We start from the raw sequence: 22,318 nt of genomic DNA, 5'->3' as shown, positions 1-22,318 counted from the left end.
GTCTTTGTTGGCATTAGGCATGGGCCGATATAAGATTCTGATGGTATGATAACATTGGATAAAAATATTATGGTTTTACGGTATTGTGATCACTTCTCTAAAATATATTATATTTAAATGCTTGGATAAAAAAAAAAGAAAAAAAATTGAACAGTTTATATTTTTTGAAAAACATTTAAAATAGTTTGGGACAGTAAACATGTCAGACTAAATAATTAAATCAATCGTTGACTTCTGCTGTCTTCATTAGTTTCAAAAACACAGATACATCTTTTTAGATCTTTTCTGCTGGATATAAGGTTGTCCTAAAACTTAAAACAATATGTAAAAATGTAAAAATTTTGGCAGTTTTAAAACCTTGACTTTACCAAACCACAGTATACCTTGAAAATGGTTATAGTCCTATGCCTAGTTTGCATGCGGTCACAAATATTCTAGAATTAAATAAAAAATAGCATATTAAAGTACATAATTTTTATGTTAAATTTATTGATAACAATAAAGCAACCATTTATTGTTCTTTTTAAATTGTTAATATACCATTTTAATAAATGAGAAACTGAAAAGAGAAATGTCTGTTCGAATCTACTTAGAACTGAAGAAGATCATGTCGTGAGCTCTGAGTTAATAGACCTGAACTCATTCCAATTCTAGTCAAAATCCTCAGACTTATCTTGCGTTCTGAAGCTGCTCTTAGATGATCCAGTCCAAGGTCTTCAGAGATCGACTCATTAGTTTAGCCGAGCGCAGTCGGCTGCTTGGTCTACAGCTTTCAATCATGAAACTAGGGCAAATGTTGTGAATCATAACATCTGTCAATCACATTACTTTAATGAGTCAGATTTGTTGATGAAATATGCTTGTCACTTGGGGGGTTCTTCTGTAAGAGATTTTCTCAGGACAGACAAGACCTTTTTGGTGGACACAATCCGCGATCAGGCCTCATTGGGGCAATAATATCATGTTCTCCTGGACATCTCCTGACAGAGCAAATCATGAGCGTTTCACAGGAGATTTCATATTGGAGTAATTGTGAATTCTGGTATGATGTGAATGTCTGTTCTTCCATTAACAAGATTGATATTGATCTTGAGGTACATTTACACAACAGATATTTTCTGATAAAAACTGAAAATATGATTATGTGCTTTAGTCATTCATTTACATGACAACAACATTTTGGAGACCAGAAAATTTTTTGGATTTTTTAGGATGGAAAAAGTTACTGTTGTTGTCACTAAATCATAAATGTGATTTTGTAAGAACATTGATGTTGAGCTTTGTAAGCATGTGTGAGTACTTGATAACCAAAACAACATTAGGGATAGGTCTGCACAATATTGGAAAAATGTGGCATTGTGATATTTTGTTTTTCTGTGATTGATATATATATATATATATATATATATATATATATATATATATATATATATATATATATATATATATATATATATATATATATATTTTTTTTTTTTTTTATTTATTTTTTTTTTATAATATATATATATCTAAAAATCAACATGGATTTGAAAAACCATATATGGACAGCACGGTGGCGAAAAGTTGGTAGCACGATTGCCTCGCAGCAAGAAGGTCGCTGGTTTGTGCCTCAGCTAGGTCAGTTGGCATTTCTGCGTGGAGATTGCATGTTCTCCCCAGACATGTGGTATATGTGAATTGGGAGAGCTAAATTGTCCATAGTGTATGTGTGTGAATGAGTGTGCATAAATGTTTCCCAGTAATGGGTTGCAGCTGGAAGGGCATCCGCTGTGTAAAGCATATGCTGGATAAGTTGGTGGTTCATTCCACTGTGGCGGCCCCAGATTAATAAAGGGACTAAGCTGAAAAGAAAATGAATGCATGTTCAAATATATGAACTATATTTTGATTTACAGTTGTTCATATTTGGCCATATATTAGATATCTTAATAGGAGCCCCAAAACAAACAGTTGTGAATACACCAAAGCAGACAATTAATCTTCAAAGTGCCAAAGCAGGCAATTGATTCTTAAATGAATAATAATTAGCCAAATTTTATAATCGTGACAGCCCTATAACTGAATGTACTCGAAGCTTCTAAAAAAAGGAAAATGTCTGTTCTCAGTGCAATGTTGCCATGTAAATTTACCATGTTACAGAGCAACCAAATCAAAATCCATTGTTTCTTTGTTAGTAATTTTTGTTGAAATTAAATTTTCCGTTGTAATCAATTACATGTTTTTTTTTGTTTTTTGTAACCCAATTCCCCGCGATTGCACCAAAACGTGCATGGTTCTGATTTATGACAAAGTAGCTGAAGCAAGGAATTGTAGTCTGCACCGCATTGTTTTCATATGATTGAACCCGTGTGCCATTGAAGCCTTACGTCATTCGTGGCATTGTGGTATATTCTCACTAGTACCTCTAAATGAATGTCAACTTGTTTTACTTCTGCTGCAGCCGATCGATACTTCATTAGGCTGAATTGTCTTGTGTCCATGCAACCTTGAAGCTGTGGCTTAATTACCTCCAGTATTATGCAGGGGGCTCTGGATGCGAGGCAGGCTCAGCTGTGTCCCCCTCCAACAAAGCCCCTCGGCTTCCTAAAGGTTGGGCTTGGGGTGGAGGCATGGGGGGGGGAGGGAGATGGGGAGGAGGTGGAGATATGAGCTATAGATGCAGCGAAGCTCAGGGGGCTGCCATTCTTTCAAGTCGCCTGGCCGTTTTATTCATTCCAAATGGACGATTGAAATGAGGGGAGATGAACATTCGGAAATGTCACCAAGCTTACGGTTTGATGGTCTGGCTGTGTGTATTGTGCAGAGTGCAAATCTAATTCCCCGTCTGTCCACCGAAAGGTTCGGGCTTTGCAGAAGGCAAAGAGGAGAAAAGCGGAGAGAGAGTGAAGGGAAAAAAAAAAACATGGAGAAAGCAAAAGGAAAGCATTGATAAATTTGATTTCCACGCACATGCTAGATGCAGTTAGGCAAATTTGGATAATTTAGAATTAATGGCTATCAATGTATCATTCATCTGTAGGCAGAAAAGCTAGTGTAGGAGGGGGGAGTGGGGAGTGCAGTCAAATGGCAATCATGACAAATGACATCCCCTGTCTGAGAGCCACTTCTCCTCACTGGGCTGATTTGTCATCTCCACTTTTGACATTTTTCATCCTAGTATCAAATCACAATGACAGTCTGATATTTTCTAATTCTCTGTAGCCAGGAGCGCACCAAAATAATGCCTTATATATTCCTTTGCTGCTCTTGGCTGGAGAAAACTCAGTATCAAGAGCTTTTCTTTAAGTGGAACATGCATGTTATACAAGCAAAATGTTCAAGAACCACATCCGAGCTGGTGTTTTTTGTTGTTTATGTAGACACAAAAAGCAATTAGTTGGATTGGATGATCCGTGTAACCATTGTGAATTTGAAAAGTATTATCATTTGTTATGAAAAATGTTAAAAAATATATATTTATTCATTTATTCATTCATTTTTTTGTCGGCTTAGTCACTTTATTAATCTGGGGTCGCCACAGCGGAGTGAACCGCCAACTTATCCAGCTAGTTTTTACGCAGCGGATGCCCATCCGCAACCCATCTCTGGGGGGAAAAAAAAAGAAAAAAAAAAAAAATATATATATATATATATATATATATATATACATATGAAGATACGGATTTCACATATATATATATTTTTTTTATTGTTGTGGGTTGGTTACTATTACAGTCACCCGCAATCTAGCTACTGCAGATTGCTGGAGAACTACAACTCAGACACCAAATGGACTACAATTCACAGCATGCACTGCACACACACACCAGCTCCTAATCTTGTCTGAGTTCAAACACTCACAGCTGAAGCTGCTCAAGGACTCATTACACAGACTGTTTATACATCACATTTGCTCACAGTGTTGTTTGTTTGTTTGTTGTGTTAGTTAAAACAAACTTGTAATTTTACGTAGCATTTTTATTTTCTTGTCTAGCCTTGTTCTTGGATTCTTTTGTTTGTTATCTACTCCTAGCCTTGTTCCTAGTTTATCTTATCTTGCTTCGGTTTTGACCATATGCCTGTTCCCTGACGATGACTTCTGGATTATCTGTATGAACTTCTTTGAAAGCCTCCTTTAGCTACAGTAACACTGTGACATCTTAATGACTTTTTTTAATTACTGTATGTTTTGGGATGACAAACTTTGATAAGCTGTGATTACAATCACTCTCCAAACTTTAGAATTTAGTATTATTTTTTATGTTTCAAAAAAGTAATGAATAATATTAATAATCATTAGTTATTGTTATTATTAGTGTATTGCAATGTTTTGCTTTTATTGAAATTCACCTATGATGGTTTATAGGTATTGTTGATACTAAAGCGTTTGCTTAATACTAAGTTATAAATATCATGGAGGTATTAAACTAAGCTTTCTGAAAGTCTTAAAACGAAGACACATTGTCTTAATACATTTCTATAGAGTGTGTGTGTGTGTCTGTGTGGTAAGATTAATCTGCTGTGCCTGCTGTGTCTATAGCACATCTATCTATGGCACGATCAGAGCCAGAACTGTAGGGCTCATTTGAGTAACATGAAATCTTTATGAGTCCTGCTCAGCGAGGGGAGATAAACATTGGCCAGAATTAGTGTCATCGCCCAGTTAAAGCAGAGCTCCTAAAGTCTCACATTATCTGCCATGTCTCTCTGGGGTGGTGGCAGGCCTTCCAGGAAAGCAGATGGCAACTAATTCTTTTTTTCCTGCAGGTCTCTTTCATTACATCTCATCTAACTGGTGTAATTATGCAGCAAGAGGGTTTTGCTGCTTATTGTTTTATGTAATAAATGTCAAGTATGCATGGCTTCACATGATTCGTTAGAGGCTCCACCAGTGCCGGCCACTGCCTGATTCCTGGCATTAATGACAACCGCAATTATTTCAAATCTCTACATGGGCTAAAGACTGTATTCCACTCTGACAAGAGCTGTTCATTTCTCCTTTCTTTAGATGCACTAATTGACTGACTAGAAATCAGAATCTGATGTTCTTTGCTTTAATTGATATGTTTAGACAATCATATGGAGTTTTATTTTTAAAAGACAGAAAAAAAAGCAGAAATTATGCTAATTTTATCTGTGATGACCCCTATCTAAAGCTAGAGCAAACGTCCATTCTTAATGTACTATACATGGGCATTATTCATTAAACTTATGGATCTGTTGGTTTTATTTTATATGGATTCTGGATAATTTGAAAAGCTCACCAGCAGAAGCTCAATGTTCCTAATATTGAAGGAAAGTTTTGAATACTGGTGGGGCGTTTTATTTAAAACATCTGTAAAGGAAACCCATTTACTTCAGAAAAGTTTAGATGGTATTTTCTTTTTAGATTTTATCTTTGTATAATACATATTAAACACCTGCGCACTGTAGCAAAGCCCCTTTCAATGAACGTCCTTTCACTTTGTGACCATATTTCATCCAAAGTCAAGGTCCTACTGTATCTAAATGAATAGGGGAATCCTGAAATCTCAGAAAACTGCTTGATGCTTTTGCAATTCCCGTTATTGTTGTTACCTTGGATCCCAAGGTATCCATAATCCTGGACCAGGCCGTATTTCGAGCTGATGCTGTGGTCGTCATGGAGTGCATGAGACTGATTCCTGAAAGACCACTATGACAAATGAGTACCCGCATTGATCACATGGGCTAGTCTGACCTCCCGCCGGTGCTCTACTCAGACCTGCAGCTTGTCCACGATGGACGTCCAGCTTCATCAGCCTCCAACGCCTAGATTGCAGCTCCACACAGGAGGTTTAGTCAGAAGAATAATGGTCGTGCCCAACAGAGCCTAGTTCCTCACAAGTTTTTTTTTTCTTCACTTTGTCAATTAGTAAAGTTTTTTTTGCCCTTGCCACTGGCTTGCTTGGATTAGGACTTTTGGAGGTGCGCTTGGGTGGATTTACTCTACAGTGTTTGAACTTTCAGCAGCGAAATTTAAACCACACTGAACTAAACTAAACCAAACTTCAACTCTGAAATCTGGACTTTACCAGAAGTAAATCTGGACTTTACTCTTCCGCTGCTTTGACACAATCTATATTGTAAAAAGCGCTATAAAAATAAACATGAATTGAGAACTGAATTGAACTTGAGCCCTAATTACATTTAAAACAAATTGTTTCCAGTTTACTGCACATGTGCAAGGACTGGAATGACAACAATCTCCTTTATGGCTATTTCAATGGTAACAAGAGGACGTGGTTACAAACACTGAAAGAACAGAGACAAAACCTGAGCAAAGACCGGTGGATGACTCTGGAAGGGCACAATATGTGATAGGATGCACCGGGATGTCTTTTCTCCTGTCAATATTAACACAGGCACACAACAGTTACAAAAACAGAGGTTTTTGTAATAAACAAATGAATCTGTACAGCAGACTCCTTACTCACAGAACCGTGTGGCTATGAAGAAAATTGGCTATTTTTGATTTGCCATAATGAGCATTGCACTTGGGTGTCACGGTGATGCAGTGGGTAGCACAATTACCTCACAGCAAGAAGGTCGCTGGTTAGAGTCAGTTTGGTCGCTTGGTCAGTTGACATTTCTGTGTGGAGTTTGCATGTTCTCCCTGTGTTTGCATGGGTTTCCTCTGGGTGCTCCAGTTTCCCCACAGTCCAAAGACATAGGTGAATTGAATAAGCTAAATTGGCCATAGTGTGTGTGTGAATGCAGGAGTGTATGGGTGTTTCCCAATGTTAGGTTGCAGATGGAGGGGCATGCGCTGTGTAAAACATATGCTGGATAAGCTGCCGTTTCATTCAGCTGTGGCGACCCCTGAATAATACAGGAACTAAGCCGAAAAGAAAATGAATGACTGAGCATTGCACTTTTACCCATTCATAGTAATGCTGGAAAACTGTCTTTGTATAGTTATTGTCTGCGTACGAAATTGCCTACTACTCAGTAGGTACTGAATTTACAGTATGTTCTATACAGTATGAATGTGAGTAGTATGAAGGGAATTTGGACATACTACATCAGCCATTTTGTCATGATCGCGTGACCTACCCACGTCAGTTGTGTCGCTTCACTCCCATTTATGAATTCTCTTGCGGTACATCATGGGATAACAAAGCTTGCATCGCATGTACACACTTCAAAATCTCGCTGGAAGTAGTAGGTCATCCAGGAAAATCTTTTTATACTATTTTTCAAATTCTATGAATTCGGACAAACTACTCGGCTCCCATACTGTTTTTAGCATACCTAATAGTATGGCAGTATTGGACGCAGCCATATTTGAATATAGCTGCTTTGTTTAAAGCACTAACGATGGAAATGCTGTAATTCCTTCAGTTTTATAAATGCCACTTACAGACAGTGAGTGAATTTGCATTTTTATTCAGCCTGTCTACAGTTTTTAATGCGCATGCATTTTCATGCAAATTTTACAGTTTGTCAAATTATTATTTTTTGTCAAATATTTTGAAATAATAATCGAATAAATTTTTTATGTAAAAAAAAGGTTATCGAAATAGATTTTGCTTATAAACAAAATCTGCCCTTAAAATCGTCCATGACAGACCAAGATTGGTGCATCACTACTTTTTTCCTTCTCTCCATCTATCTACAGTAAGAGCTAGCAGTATGGAGGTTGACAGGAGCACTGGCTTTCTGGTGCAGGAACACAGTCCCATGGTAAATCAGGTTTCTCTGTGGATCGGCCTTCATGTAATGAAAGCTTCATGTGAGGGAGCCCGGGCCCCGAGCGCCCTCTCCCTCGCTCATTCTGCCATAATCTCTTCCTCTCCCACTCAGGTCATGTCCATGAGTTGGAGTGGATAACCCAAAGCGCCCAAACCGGCCCGCTAACACTCAAATCCATGTTTAAAGATGCTGTCAGGTTTAAGACGGATAGGAAGAAGCATGGAGAAGTTGCTACCAGGTAATTTCAGGGCAAGAAACATTGCTTGAAATCACCTGCAATGATGCGATGGGAAGGAAAATCTGAATTGTGTGTATGCTATTGCTGTTCAAAAGTTTAAAGAGGCTTATTCTCACCAAGTCTGCTTTAATTTGATTGCAAATACAGTAGAAACTGCAATATTGTGACACTTTATGACACACTGTTTCAGAAATCAACAGTTTTTTCTGCTTAATTTGGGTGGAAATAATTTTTTTCCATTGTTTCTGTGATAGAAATAGAAAGTGTATTTATATGAATTGTCTTGAAAGTCTTTTGCAACATGTTTTGTCTTTGCTGCCACCTGTCTTTTACTCAATTTCAAGCATACAAATTAATTATAGAATCTTTCAGATTTTGCACTATATCAGTAATGAAAAATGTTTCCTTAGAAATATGATGAAACTGTTTTTCTGCAGTGTTTTTGGAAAAGGTCATATATTGTTTTGTTATCGTTTTTTAATAGAAACTGTAGTATTTTATTTTAATTTCTTTACAAATCAAATGTTTTACTGTCCCATTTAATCAGTTATTGCATGTGAATATAGAGTAGAGCTTGAGTTTCTTTCAAAAGTAAATTAATACTACATAAAAAGAGACAAAGCATGCAATTCCATTCAGTAGAAATTGTTTGTCGTCTTCATTTGTCCTTTTGTTGTCTGTAAGTAACCATTAGATTAGCTTTCGCAATATTACGCTGCTTCCTAAAGCAAGCAAATTTTCTCCGCTAAACTTTTTTTCCCCCCCTCTGCATTCACAACTACAAAAAGTACAACCAAGAAATGAGAACAGCCTGACGGGGAACACAAATAAAAAGCAGGAAGCAGGGGAAGGAAATATCTATGGCAATTCATTTCGGAGCAGAACAGTTTTGTGTTGCGCAGACGGCAGCCATTGCACTTGTTTTTCATATTACTTTTCTCATCCTGGAGGAGACGTGATTGATTTTTCCTGGATGTGTGATGACTTTTCAGTTGGAAAGTTGAGATAGCATCAAACTCGTGCCCAGAACCTCCCAGGCTAATCCGTTTGAAATTCGCCTTGATTGTTTCTGAACTGCTATTTCCAAATTTCTTCCCGCTTCTCTCCACGCGCCTTTGCAATTCTTAAACCGACAGAGTCTTTTGGAAAATGTTGATTTGACTGACTGAATGGACAGACAGGGGAGCGGGACAGTGGTCACCCTCACCTTGGGGGTCTCCAGGAACTATATATTCAGAGGCCTCCACTAATATTGCCTTTCTTGGTATATACAAGCAAAAGAGGCTGTGAAAATGTTTTTATTGTTTAACCTTCTCCCTTTGTATTTAAAATATTAGCAAAACCGTATTATTACTCTTCATTTTCCTTCAGCTATTTCAGAGGAAGCCACAGCAGAATGAACCACCAACTATTCCAGCATATGTTTTACGCAGCATATTCTCCTCTAGCTGCAACCCAGTACTGGCAAACAACCATACACACTAATTTACAAACACACTCGTACACTATTTCCAATTTAGTTTATTAAATTCTCCTATACTGCCTATGGAGGAAACCAAAGCACCCGGAGGAAACACACGGGAATACAGGGAGAAACATGTGCAAACTTCACACAGAAATGCTAACTGACCGAGCCGGGATTCCAACCAGCGACCTTCTTGCAATGGTGTGACAGTGTTAACCACTGAGCCACCATGCTGCCCCTTAATGCTTTTATTGAGAATAATTGCAACCACGGTTTCATCAGTTTTCTTAAATATATAGCAGTGTGTCACAATTATTGGCACCCCTGTGAACTCACACGCCAAAACGTTTTTGAAGTAAGTTCTCTAATTTTTCTAATTTCTAATTTCTAATTTTTAGTACACTTGGTTGACTAGAAAAAGGACAGTTTCATAGGAGTATAATTATAATGATAACAATAACAGTGCATTTAATATAGCGCCTTTTAAAACTTTCTCAAAGCACTTTCAAAAAGATTACATATAAAAAAAAAGAATGAAAATATTCAAAAATTTTAAAATGTCTAAAAAATAGAACAATTCCTAATGTTGGAGAGATTTCCAGTTTATATAAAAGTGACACACACACACACACACACACACACACACACACACACACACACACACACACACACACACACACACACACACACACACACACACACCACAGTGGGTAAAACCAAAGAACAGAGCTGTGATTTCAGATGATTTCAGAAGGTTATAGAGCTACACAAAATGGAAAGTGGCTTTAAGAAAAAGTTAAAAAACACTAAAAATGTCCATTTCAATCATCTGGACAATAATTTGAACATTTCAATCAGAATATGCTTTTACAAATCAGCCTTGAGAAAGGAAGAGTGTCTATCTTTTCCCAGTGCAATGGCCAAAAAACCCCCCCAAATTGTTGAATTTAGTTGAGTCTTGGGGTCCCAAAACTACAATCTGCCATCACTTACTGTACATCACAACAACCTGTTTTAAGGAAAAAAGCATTTACTCTCAAACAAAAACAAACTCAAGTGTTTTCAGTTTTTTCTTGATATTTTAAGCAAAATATCAAAAGGTTAAACAATAAAGACACTTTTTTTTTCACAGCCACCTTTGCTCATGTTCCAATATTAGTGGGGGCTCTATAAATTAAATCCCAACATTTATGCTGAAATAATATCTGTTGTAGGGCAGCACAATATATTGTTTTAGCGGTGATATCACAATGTGATCATTCGCAATAGTCACGTCGCAAGGTATGCAATGTTGAGTCTGTATTATAATTGATCATTTGCCTGTGATTTTGAGACCTGTTACTGCATGAGGATTTTAAAAGCATTCAGGAATAAGATATTCTACCATTAATAACATTTATAGCAATTAATTTTATTGAATTATTTATTATTACTATGATTATATTTATTTATGAATTATATTAAATTACTATTATTTTTATTTTTTAATTACTGTACCTAAATGCCGTTTGACTCGGAAAACGATTAAACACTGTTTATTTCAATTGCAATTTATTTCTTATTGTATTCATCTATGTTTTTAGTTTGTTTATTAGAGTTTATGCAGATATTCACATCTCTATTGGTCATATCGCAATATTTATTGAAGAGTAAGAAAATATCGCAATGTTAGATTTTTTCAGTATCGTGCAGCTCTAATCTGTGGTAATCATTAAATCTAATCATTTGCATATACTGTTGGACCTCAATCATTTCTTGTTACTAGCTTTTATCTGATTGATGGGTTTTCGATCAGATGACCAGTAGTCACAAAAATTTGACCATTCATATACAAAACTGGACAATGTAAACCAAACACACAAAAAACTGGTTGAGAAATGAACAACCCAGGAGGCAAAGATTCAACTAGTTTCCACTTTTTTTACAGATCATTTTCTAGAACTATTTCCTAGACAATTCCAACAAGACATAACTATAAAATCAAAAGATATATATGATTATAAATAACTCTCATCTAAAAACAAACTCAAGCCTCTTTAGTTCTTTCTTTTTTGTTTGTTAATATTTTGAGCAAAATATTTTTTTTCTTCTTTGCTCATATTTACAGAGAGTGCCAGTGTTAGTGGAGGGCACAGTGTGTGTGTGTGTGTGTGTGTGTGTGTGTGTGTGTAAATGTACCCCAGCTCACTGGCACCTCCTGGGAGCCAATGTGACTGACTGCTCCTGGCTGCATAGACTCGCACACGCACCATCATTAATGCGTATTATTGCTCTCCCACTGTCAGGCGTGGAGACAAACAGCCACCGCCAGATTCTTGTTTTTGCCCTCCCTCCTTTCCCTCTGATTTAGACTGCAGAGCAGGCAAAAAAACACAGGCGAATTATTCGAGAGAGGCTTCATTTTTCTGTTATCTCTGCCGACGGCTGATAACAAAGCTACAAGCTAATATGGTGTGATTTGTTTGTCAGTCATTTATCATGTGACCTTTACCAGTATGGCTAATACTGCTAGAGGATTGAGAAATGAAAGAGGGTTGCCAGATTGCTTTTACAAGTACTGGTGGTCAGCTTTTACAATTTGTGTGAATTACAAAGAAGCATGAAAGGGATTTTTCTTTTGTTCCTTGTGCCCCATTTCTTCTTTTCTTAGCCGTTGATGATGTTAACGAATTTAGAGAAATCTTTATTTATAATTTATAGCTTTGTTTTGAAGTTCTAATTTTACAAAAGTTAATGACACTATGAGGATCTCATACTCTATTATGTTTGTATATTAATATGCTTTATATAATTTATCTATATTATTATTGTTTATTAATGCCACAAAACGATATTTAGTGAATTTAAACTATATTTAAAGAAATGAAATGTATATTTTTTCATTCAGCTATGTGAATGTCAAGGAAATAATTCTCATTTTCTTTTCATTTAAACAGTAGGATCTAAATATAAATTAAATCTAAAATGAGCGTGAATAAAACTATAAAACTGTTTTAAACTACAAAAATCAATAAAAGAACAGTGTCACAGTGTCAATTTTTAAACTACTTTAAAAGTGAAAACCAAAAAATTAAAACTACTAAAATAAATCAAATCTACACAAACATTTTAAAAAAATGATAAAAAATTATAGTAAAATCAGTCAAAGCTTGACTAAAAATAAAATAAAAAATAACCAGTTCAAACTACTAAAATAGTTTTTATACTAAGACGGCTAAACATTAATTCAATATATATATATATATATATATATATATATATATATATATATATATATATATATATATATATATATTTATATATATATATATATATACACATATACATATATATATACATATATATATACATATATATATATATATATATACATATATATACATATATATATATATATATATATATATATATATATATATATATATATATATATATATATATATATATATATATATATATATATACACATACACGCGCAAACACACACACACACACACACACACACACACACACACACACACACACACACACACACACACACACACACACACACACACACACACACACATTTCAAAATGCTAAAAATATCAAAATCCATTAAATTGGGACTGAAATTAAAATGAAATAAAATATAAAATCACTTTACTAAAGTAGTTGTGATACTAAAATAATAATAATTGATTGGTTGAATAATTGATTTCAGCTAGCAGCCAAAGAAATGTTTATCATTGTAATTTAGTTTAACTGAAATAAAGCTACTAAAATGAATCAAGTCTACACATATACATGTTTAAAAAATTATAACAAAATCAGTCAAAGCTTGACTAAAATTCAATTAAAATAAAAAAATAGAATCACTTCAAACTACTTAAATAGTTAACAATAAAGTGAAATATCGTGATTTCAGCTAGCAGCCAAGGAATTAATTCACATTTTAATCTAGTTTAACCAAAATAAAACTACTAAAAATGAATCAAATCTGCATACACTGTAAAAAATGCAGGGCTCCACACAATTCGTTCACAATGTCCTAACACAAATTAAGTAACTTAACACTTTTAGCAAATGTATGTAAATTGAACATAAAGTCACAATGAAATCTCAAGAATTGTGTTGTTTTAGCTCATTTTAAATTAGTTTGAACAAGCAAAATATATATATATATATTGAGTGTATATACAGATGTGAAAAATAATAAAAATTATATCAAAATCAGTAAAAGATTGACTTAAATTAAAATAAAATAAAAAATAAAATCAGTTCAAACTACTAAAATAGTTTTGATACTAAAATTAATAAATTGGATTTTAATTTAGCTTAAATAAAATAATATGACAAAAAATGAATAAAATCTACATATTTACACACATTTAAAAATGCTAAAAATTATAACAAAATCAGTCAAAGCTTGACTAAAAAAAAAAAGAATCACTTCAAATGCCTAAAATAGTTAATAATAAAATTAATAAACTTGATTTTAGATAGCAGCCAAGGTAATGTTTCACAATTTTATTTAGTATAACTAAAATAAAACTGCTAAAATGAATCAAATCTACATATATACGCGTTAAAAAAATTATAGCAAAAATGGTTGACTATAATTAAAACGTAACAAAAATAGGTAAAAATAGAATCACTTCAAATGACTAATACAGTTGTGATACTAAAACAAACTTAGCTTTATTTATTTCACAAAGGAGTCGGCAAGAGATTTAGAAAACAGGTAAATTGCATTCAAGAGGTGAACTCTGATCATTTTTTTGAACATGTATATGGGAACCAAATGGGAATTCAGCAGTCAATTCATTTTCAGTGCATCTCCTGGATTGATTTAGAAATGGAAGTGATATTGACCTGAACCTGAACAGGGTCAGTATAAATCAAAATGCTAATTCTAGGACTCCAGGTTGGTAAATAATTATGAATTGCCGTATGATAGCCTGTATAAAAAGCAAGCCAAATCCATTGATTTCCCCCCCCCTCCTGAAATATATAATCAAATGTTATCTATTTTCTCATATATTATACTATTTTTGGAACCAATTTGAATTGCACTACAATGCTTTATAACAATATACCTTAAAATTTAAATTAATTTATAATGTTCATTACAGTAAATGCATATATGGGTTTGAAATGAGCTTAAAATGTGTTAATTTTAATCATAAAATCATATTTAGTTCTCACCTGTTAGTTTACATGCAATCACTGCTAAACAAAGACAGCCGGACGCACAACATTTCTCCTCATTGTCAGAAGCTGACAGATACTAGTCAGCACTGGGTTGCCATAGAGACCGGGTCAGGAATAAGCCTTCACTTCTCAGATGTCCAAGCCATGCTTATGTCACTTGTGAAATTATGAATTTTGAATACAGGTCAGGAGATGTAGAGATGTATATCTGGGAAATAAGCTGAGAATTGGAGCATAATGGCAGCTTGCGTTCAGAGGTCCTTGAAATTCACGATTCAATCTTAAAAACAGCCATTTCAGATGACCTTTTTATTGCGTTTAGGTGTAATTTGCGTATAATTCAAGAGAAAGACCTATAGAAAGAAGCGAATGAGAATGAGGGAAGTGAAACAAGATGAGCAGTTTTGAATAGACAAACACAGTAGAAACATAGCATAACACAGAGCTTGTAAGGAGCTTTTATTGAGCGTCTGTAGGTTTTTAAGCTCTTAGTTATTGTAATTTCAAGCCATCAGCATAAATGCTATGTTTATTTTTCCAGATTTTAGTAACGAGGACATTCTAAAATGGACAAAAGAAAGGGTTTATGTGGATAATAGAGCTTTGTCATAAACCCTTCATATGGATCAAGTGCTCCAATCTCTTTGTGTTTCTTCACCAGAGCGGTCTTAAGAATTTAATACTGTAACGTCAACACAAGGATGTTTATTTTCATTTTCATAATTGATGTACAGGATTGTTCAAAATGTTTTCAAATTGTTCTGTTTTTGTTTATGCTCCATTTCATAGCTTAAAAATGCATTTATACTTCTTCTTTTTTCAAATCCACAACATATCTTTCATAAATGAGTGCTTGTTCTCACCTTGAAGCCCTCCGTCCTTCATTTAATTGTCATTAAATAATTCAAACAGCATATTGATTGCGCTTCAAATTTGACCCCTATATAAATTTCTCACCTGATGGCTGACGACGGCGTCCTAATCAGAAATGTTTTATCTAATGGGGTACAGAAATTCATCACTTATTCTCTCAATAACTGCGTTTTATGACAGGATCCCTATCACGCCGTCTCCTCGGCTTCACCCTGTCCTGACCTTTGCGATGCCTGAACGTGTCTGGGTTATATATTTTCCATCCTCGACCATTAGCTAGTCCCTAAACCGCTAGTGAAAAGGATCAACTCGGAGCATTTCTACAGTTCATTCATTTTGTTGCTCCCCAGTGATCGGCCGGCCTGCCTTTAAATCCCTCTTTTATTGTACACTGCACTGACAGAGGCAGCCTTGTCTTTCATTTCCTTGATGTGCTTTGTACAGCTGTATGGCCTTTGTTTGTATTGATACTAACATTACCATAAACCACCACCCAGGGGCTAGAAACCATCGACTAACTCTTACCAAATTCAATACACTTTAGCTTATCAACCTCGAAGTTTTACTTTGGTTTGGTTGGCACACGCCGTGTGGAATCCTAACTTCTGCGGGTCAACGGGGAATCCGATTGGTCTTGATTTCTTATGACTTCCAATTTTTCCGTCTCTTGCCACTTCAGTGCTTCGTTGACTTTCACCTTCTTTTCAGGTTCAACAATAGAAGGATTACTCTTTTAAAAAAAAAGCAGGATTTAGCACAGATGAGCATTTAAACTGAACCCCCTTTGAAGAAGGACATTAATTATCGCCCCTGCAAAAAGAGTCACAAACGCTCTACTCATTACCAATGGAAATGCACAGGGGTTTGTGGGGGAATTTTCTCCCCCCCAAAAAAGTTTCTTGTATTGTAAATGCAAAAATGGTGCCTGACCCTTTTTTTGTGTGCCGCCTAATGGGAGGGTCATATGCTTCTTGGAACTTGGTGGGATCCCGGAGTCAAGCTTTGTAAAATGGGGCCATTGAGAGTTCAGTTTCCGATACATGCTTCAAAGGCGTCAGCTGCATCTTTGATGTGGCCTCTTAAGTGAAGTAATGGAGGAATTGTGGCAGGCTGAAAATAATGGAGGTGAATCTAGCGTCATTACATGCTTCATTTCTTCAAACATTCTAATCCCTCTGATTCCACACATTTATGCTGTCATTCTTAGTGTGCATCAATATTTATTACTATACTAATGCACAGGGTTTCGGCCCTAATGCTGAATGCTTGTGCGTTTGGTGATTCTTCACACTGGTCTAGTGTCCTCGCTGGTTATGTATGGAGCTCAAAATAGTCTTGTGTTTTAGTTTAATTCAAAGGGTTCATCTGGAATGTGCATATTGCTTCACAAGCGATATGAAACAAAGGCTGAAATGTGTTGTATTAGAAATCCATTTCCTGTTGGGAAATGAGCTGGTAACTTTACTTAATGATTATGATTCAATTAAATTAAACTATTAATTTAATAGTATTTGGGGATGCTCTGATCAGGGTTTTTGCAGCCGATGTTGAGTTCAGATTCCCTATCATGCGGATCGGCCAATACCAATTCTGATGCTTCAAGCATTATATAAATTTGCAATTGCATAAAGCACATTTTCCCTCCAGGTATGATAAAGTGGAGATCTCTCATTAATTAAGAATGTATATAACTGTTATAACTATTTAGTGTAATGGTTGAAGCAGCTGTATGGAAAACTATAGATAAAACAGACATTTTTTGGAAACATTCCAATTGATGAAAGAAGAATTCAACATGTCACAATGTAGAAAAAGTTTGTAGCACATATTTAATGCATAAGCACACCTATAAATCTATTACTTCTTCTTTTCTAAAAGAAAATAGGCAGTTTACTGCAACAAGTATATTACGATAAGTTATATTATTAAATATATTAAAGTTGTACTTTTTTTTTCTCTAATATTTAGAGCCAGGGTTTAGTGTTTTGCTCATCTTTTGATAGCAGCAGAATGATGAAGATCCAGACAGCTGCTATGTTGAGAGCGCAGAGATCACTCACATCTGCACACATCATTTACCTCTTCATGTGTTGTAGTGCTGCTGATGAGCGCACGTACCACTTGCTCTGTGTGTAAACTCATAAACAAACACTTGCAATCAGTTTATGAAATCGGCCAGATTGGCAAGTACCGATCGTGTCATGAAATGTGATTATCAGCCGATATCAATCTCCGGCCGATCGATCGGAGCATCCCTATAAAGTCTTTAAACTGTTAACTTCTCAGATTTTCTTTTTTTATGTGGCATACTTGATAGTTTTTTTTTTTTTTTTTGAGGCAAGATGCATTTTAGACACAAATTGTTTCATATTTCATATTTTAAATATGTTTTTTTTTTTGTGTGTGTGTGTATTGCGGCCTATTTCTGTGATGGGGAAATGGAGTCTCCAGCAGACATTACCTCAGTCTTTAGTGTCACATGATCCATCAAAAATAAATGTTCCGAAGTCCAGTTGAAACTTTTTTTAAAAATCATTTTGTGGCTAACCAGATATATATACACTGTAAAAAATTACAGATTTTCATGTTATTGTAATTATTTACAATAAAATACATTAGTATCACTTTACAGGATTTAACTGTAAAAATTCACAGTAATGCATTGTATTCATAATTTTATTGTGAAATTAAGGCAGGTAGCATGATTACAGCAAATTACTGTAAAAGGACTATATCTTTTGCATGTTAGTTGTAGTAATTCAAACTCTTTTTATTTCATTCAATATGGACATTATTACAAACAAACATTTATGCTAATATTGGCACTTTTTTGATTTTTAGAAATAACAGAATGTTATTGCAGCCCCAAAAACAACCTTGTTCCATCTTCAAAAAAAAAAAAAACAAAACAACTTGATAGAAAAACATCCTGTTTCATTTTTAAGTGCACCTTTATTTCATTTTATAAGATTAATATGTAAATGTGAAATAATTTTTAATGAACATAACTTTGTGCTAAAATGTAATAAAATGGAACAAAAGTAATTATTCATGAAACCAAACACTGTTAAACACCCAAAATGATTTCAAAGTCTGGGTAAATGTCAGAATGAGTAGCCGAGAAAAACCTGCTTCACACTGAAATGTAATTATTTTACAAGATGATACTGTGAAATCACAGTATTGGACTTTGCTATTGTGAAGTTACACTATATGGCTGTAATATCACAGTAATTTAATTCAAGAAAATCACTGTAAATTACTGTGAACTACCTAATAGTAACTTGCTGTGAATTTACATACAATATTTTACTGTGAAAGTAGTGCAATGATCATCCAGTAATTTACTGTGAGTTTAAGGTCAAATTTTATATAGTATACGTATCTAAACTCTATTTCATAACTTTCAGAATGGAATGCACGTTAATAAAATTCTGTATTCAATTATCAAGAGTGCAGTTACTTTAAAAATTGTTAAACTGTAATGTTTTTACATAGTTTTTTTATTATTATTGTAATTATTTGTACAGTGATTTGACATTATTATAATTATTTTTATGTTTTGTGGATGTACAGTGAAGCAATATGTAAAAACCTTTGTACACTTACAGTTGCTTGTATTGAATTACAAAGGAATAGCAAATAACATTAAAGTTAACACAATTTATTAAAAATAGAAACAGCAAAAAACAGAAATAAAAAATAGTATTATTTTGTAAAATATGTTCCAGTGATGTTTTAATTCTAACTTAAAAATTATTTTTATTTATAATTTATTTATTTTTTTGAGTTTTTTTCAGCCGTCTTTATATAACGATATAATTTTTAAAATGTTTGTTTCAAATAATAAAAATAATAAATTATATTGTTTTTCCATTTTACTTTAAAAGCCTACAATATTGTCTTTAGTAATAATGTCTTTTTTTCTTTGTGTTCTTCTCATAAATTTGTGGACCTATATTTGATAGCAATCAACATTGGGTCACTTTTCCTGTTTCTTTTAACCATAAGACATGCAGAAATTTCAATCCCAAGAAGACAAACGCTGATGTGAGGGTAATTTAAAAGCGAAGTGTGGCTTGTCTCATCATGTTTTGCTGTATTTGGGAGCTATCATTCACTGGCCTGAGTGCGACACACCACGCCTGATGATAACTGGGTCTCCCTAATCTGAGTCCGCCATCTCCTCTGATGTGAATGCTTTTAAATGACATTACTGAATCAGCCTCCATTCTCCAGGTCTCAGCGGCAAAAGCCTCATTTATTGTACTTAATGTGCAGATTTATGTAAGGAGACAGTGGTCAACATTCATAAGATATCATTCTTTCTCTCTTTCTCTCTTAACCTCATCTCCCTCTCCTCTTGCCCCCTCCCTCCCCTCTACCTTTATTTTTCCCCGACTTTCTGCTCTCTTAGATTGAGCTCAGCATGCAGTGTAGGGTGACTGAATGAAACAGGCCAATAGGAGGCATAGGTAGACCGTGGAAATTAGAAGTGCTTTAAGGCTAGCCTTTAACAAGACAATGACTTTCAGAATGCAATGCAGCAAATCCAGACAGAACAACAGATCACGCGTACCTTGTATACATATTGAGGTTCATTTATTTATTTATATATATATATATATATATATATATATATATATATATATATATATATATATATATATATATATATATATATATATATATATATATTATATATATTTATATATATATATATATATATTTATATATATATATATATATATATATTTATATATATATATATATATATATATATATATATTTTTTTTTTATAGCGTTAGTGGTGCTGTGTACATATGCATTCTTTTTCCTGGCTTTTTAAAAAAAATATTTATTATCTGTTTTGTAGTTTTGCTGAAATTATTACTTTACCAAAAACATATTTGCTACTCATTTTCATGTGTTGTATAATTAAATTTTAAAATGTAAAATATTCAATTTTCTTCTAATTATTAAAATTGTATTTTATTATTATTATTATTATTATTATTTTGAAGCAACATATAAATTGAAACAGAATTAAATATTTACATTTTGTTGTTAGTTTTGTTTTGTTCATTTTGTTGATATGATCATATTTTTATATAATATTTTCATTTGTTGTATATGAAGAGATTTTAAAATATAAACCTTATACTTATTAATTATTATTATTATTATTATTATTATTATTATTATTATTATTATTATTATTAATATTAATATTTTGAAACAACATATAAATTGAAACAGAATACAAAAATAATTGTAAAAAATCTGCATATTGTGTTATTAGTGATATATTTAAAATGTTTTAAATGTAATTTTTTCTTGTACATATTGACATTATTATAATTATTTTGAAACAACATAAACAATAAAACAGATTTGAAAAAATGTTGTCACAAAAACTTTTTTGCTACATATTTTCATGTGTTGTATAAATAGATTTTAAAATATAAACCTTATACTTATTATTATTATTATTATTATTATCATTATTTTAAAACGACATAAAAATGTAAAGGACGTCACCGTGGTGCAGTGGGTAGCACGATCCCCTCACAGCAAGAACTTTGCTGCTTCGAGCCTCGACTGGGTCAGTTGACATTTCTGTGTGGAGTTTGCATGTTCTCCCTATGTTCGTGTGGGTTTTCTCCACATGCTCCGGTTTCCCCTAAAAGTCCAAAGACATGCACAATAGGTGGATTGGGTGAGCTAAATTGTCAATAGTGTATGTGTGTGAATGAATGTAAGTGTATGGGTGTTTGCCAGTGATGGGTTGCAGCTAGAAGGGCATCCACTGCATAAAACATATGCTGGATAAGATGGCAGGTCATTTCGCTTCTTCTTCTTCTTCTTCTTCTTCAGGGAGAACATGCAAACTCTACTCAGAAACGCCAACTGAGCCGAGGATCGAACCAGCGACCCAGCGACCTTCTTGCTGTGAGGCAACACTTTTTTAAGCCAGTGCTTAAATAAAATTATTTTAATTACAAAATTATTAGTCCCCCTGAATTATTATCTCCCCTGTTTATTTTTTCCCTGATATTTGTTTAGCGAATATTTTTTTCAACACAATTCTAATCATAATAGTTTTAATAAGTCATTTGTAATGCCAGATTTTTTTTTAATCTTTGCCATGATGACAGTAAATAATATTTTAGGAGATATTTTTCAAGACACTTCTATACAGCTTAACGTGACATTTAAAGGCTTAACTAGGTTATTTAGGTTAACTAGGCAAGTTATGGTAATTAGGCAAGTTATTGTATAATGATGGTTTGTTCTGTAGACTATCGAAAAAATATATAGCTTAAAGAGGCTAATAGTTATGTACTTAAAATGGTGTTTAAAAAATGAAAGACTTTCTCCGGAAAAAAAATATTAAATATATTAAAAATAAAAATATTATCAGACATACTGTATATATATATATATATATATATATATATATACACACACACACACACACACACACACACACACACACACACACACACACACACACACACATATATACATACATACATACATACATACATACATAAATACATACACACATACATATGCATATATTTGTTTTTATTTTACTATTATTTTTATTTATTTATTTTTTTTATATCAGTGCACATTTCCTTTTTGTTTTTATCAAAGTTTTTACAAACATAGTATTCACATTTACTTATAATGTTTACAATCACAGAAAAATAAACAAACAGATAAAAAATAATAATTGATAGAAATTATAATAATTAAATAATAATGACAGCTTAAAGATAATACATTAGATTAAAATAAAAAATTTCTCCACCATTGAGAGATTATTCTTTATTTTTCTTATGAGA

General features: G+C 33.6%; 2 long non-coding RNA genes across 12 annotated transcripts in view; both read left to right on the top strand.

The window, feature by feature from the left end:
• The window catches only part of LOC137489241 (uncharacterized), a 327,340-nt gene that overhangs the window by 45,261 nt on the left and 259,761 nt on the right, over positions 1 to 22,318 (top strand). The window lies entirely within an intron of this gene.
• LOC147831061 (uncharacterized) lies at positions 7,622 to 8,546 on the top strand. Its single transcript, XR_015525009.1, has 2 exons — positions 7,622 to 7,686; positions 7,807 to 8,546. It is a non-coding gene; the product is annotated as an uncharacterized LOC147831061 (long non-coding RNA).

The sequence above is a fragment of the Danio rerio genome, chromosome 24 (assembly GCF_052040795.2).
Source record: "Danio rerio strain M-AB ecotype USA chromosome 24, GRCz13ab, whole genome shotgun sequence".
In the NCBI taxonomy this organism is placed as follows: domain Eukaryota; kingdom Metazoa; phylum Chordata; class Actinopteri; order Cypriniformes; family Danionidae; genus Danio; species Danio rerio.
Note: the sequence above shows the minus strand (reverse complement) of the source record. Positions and strands in the feature narration are given on the sequence as shown.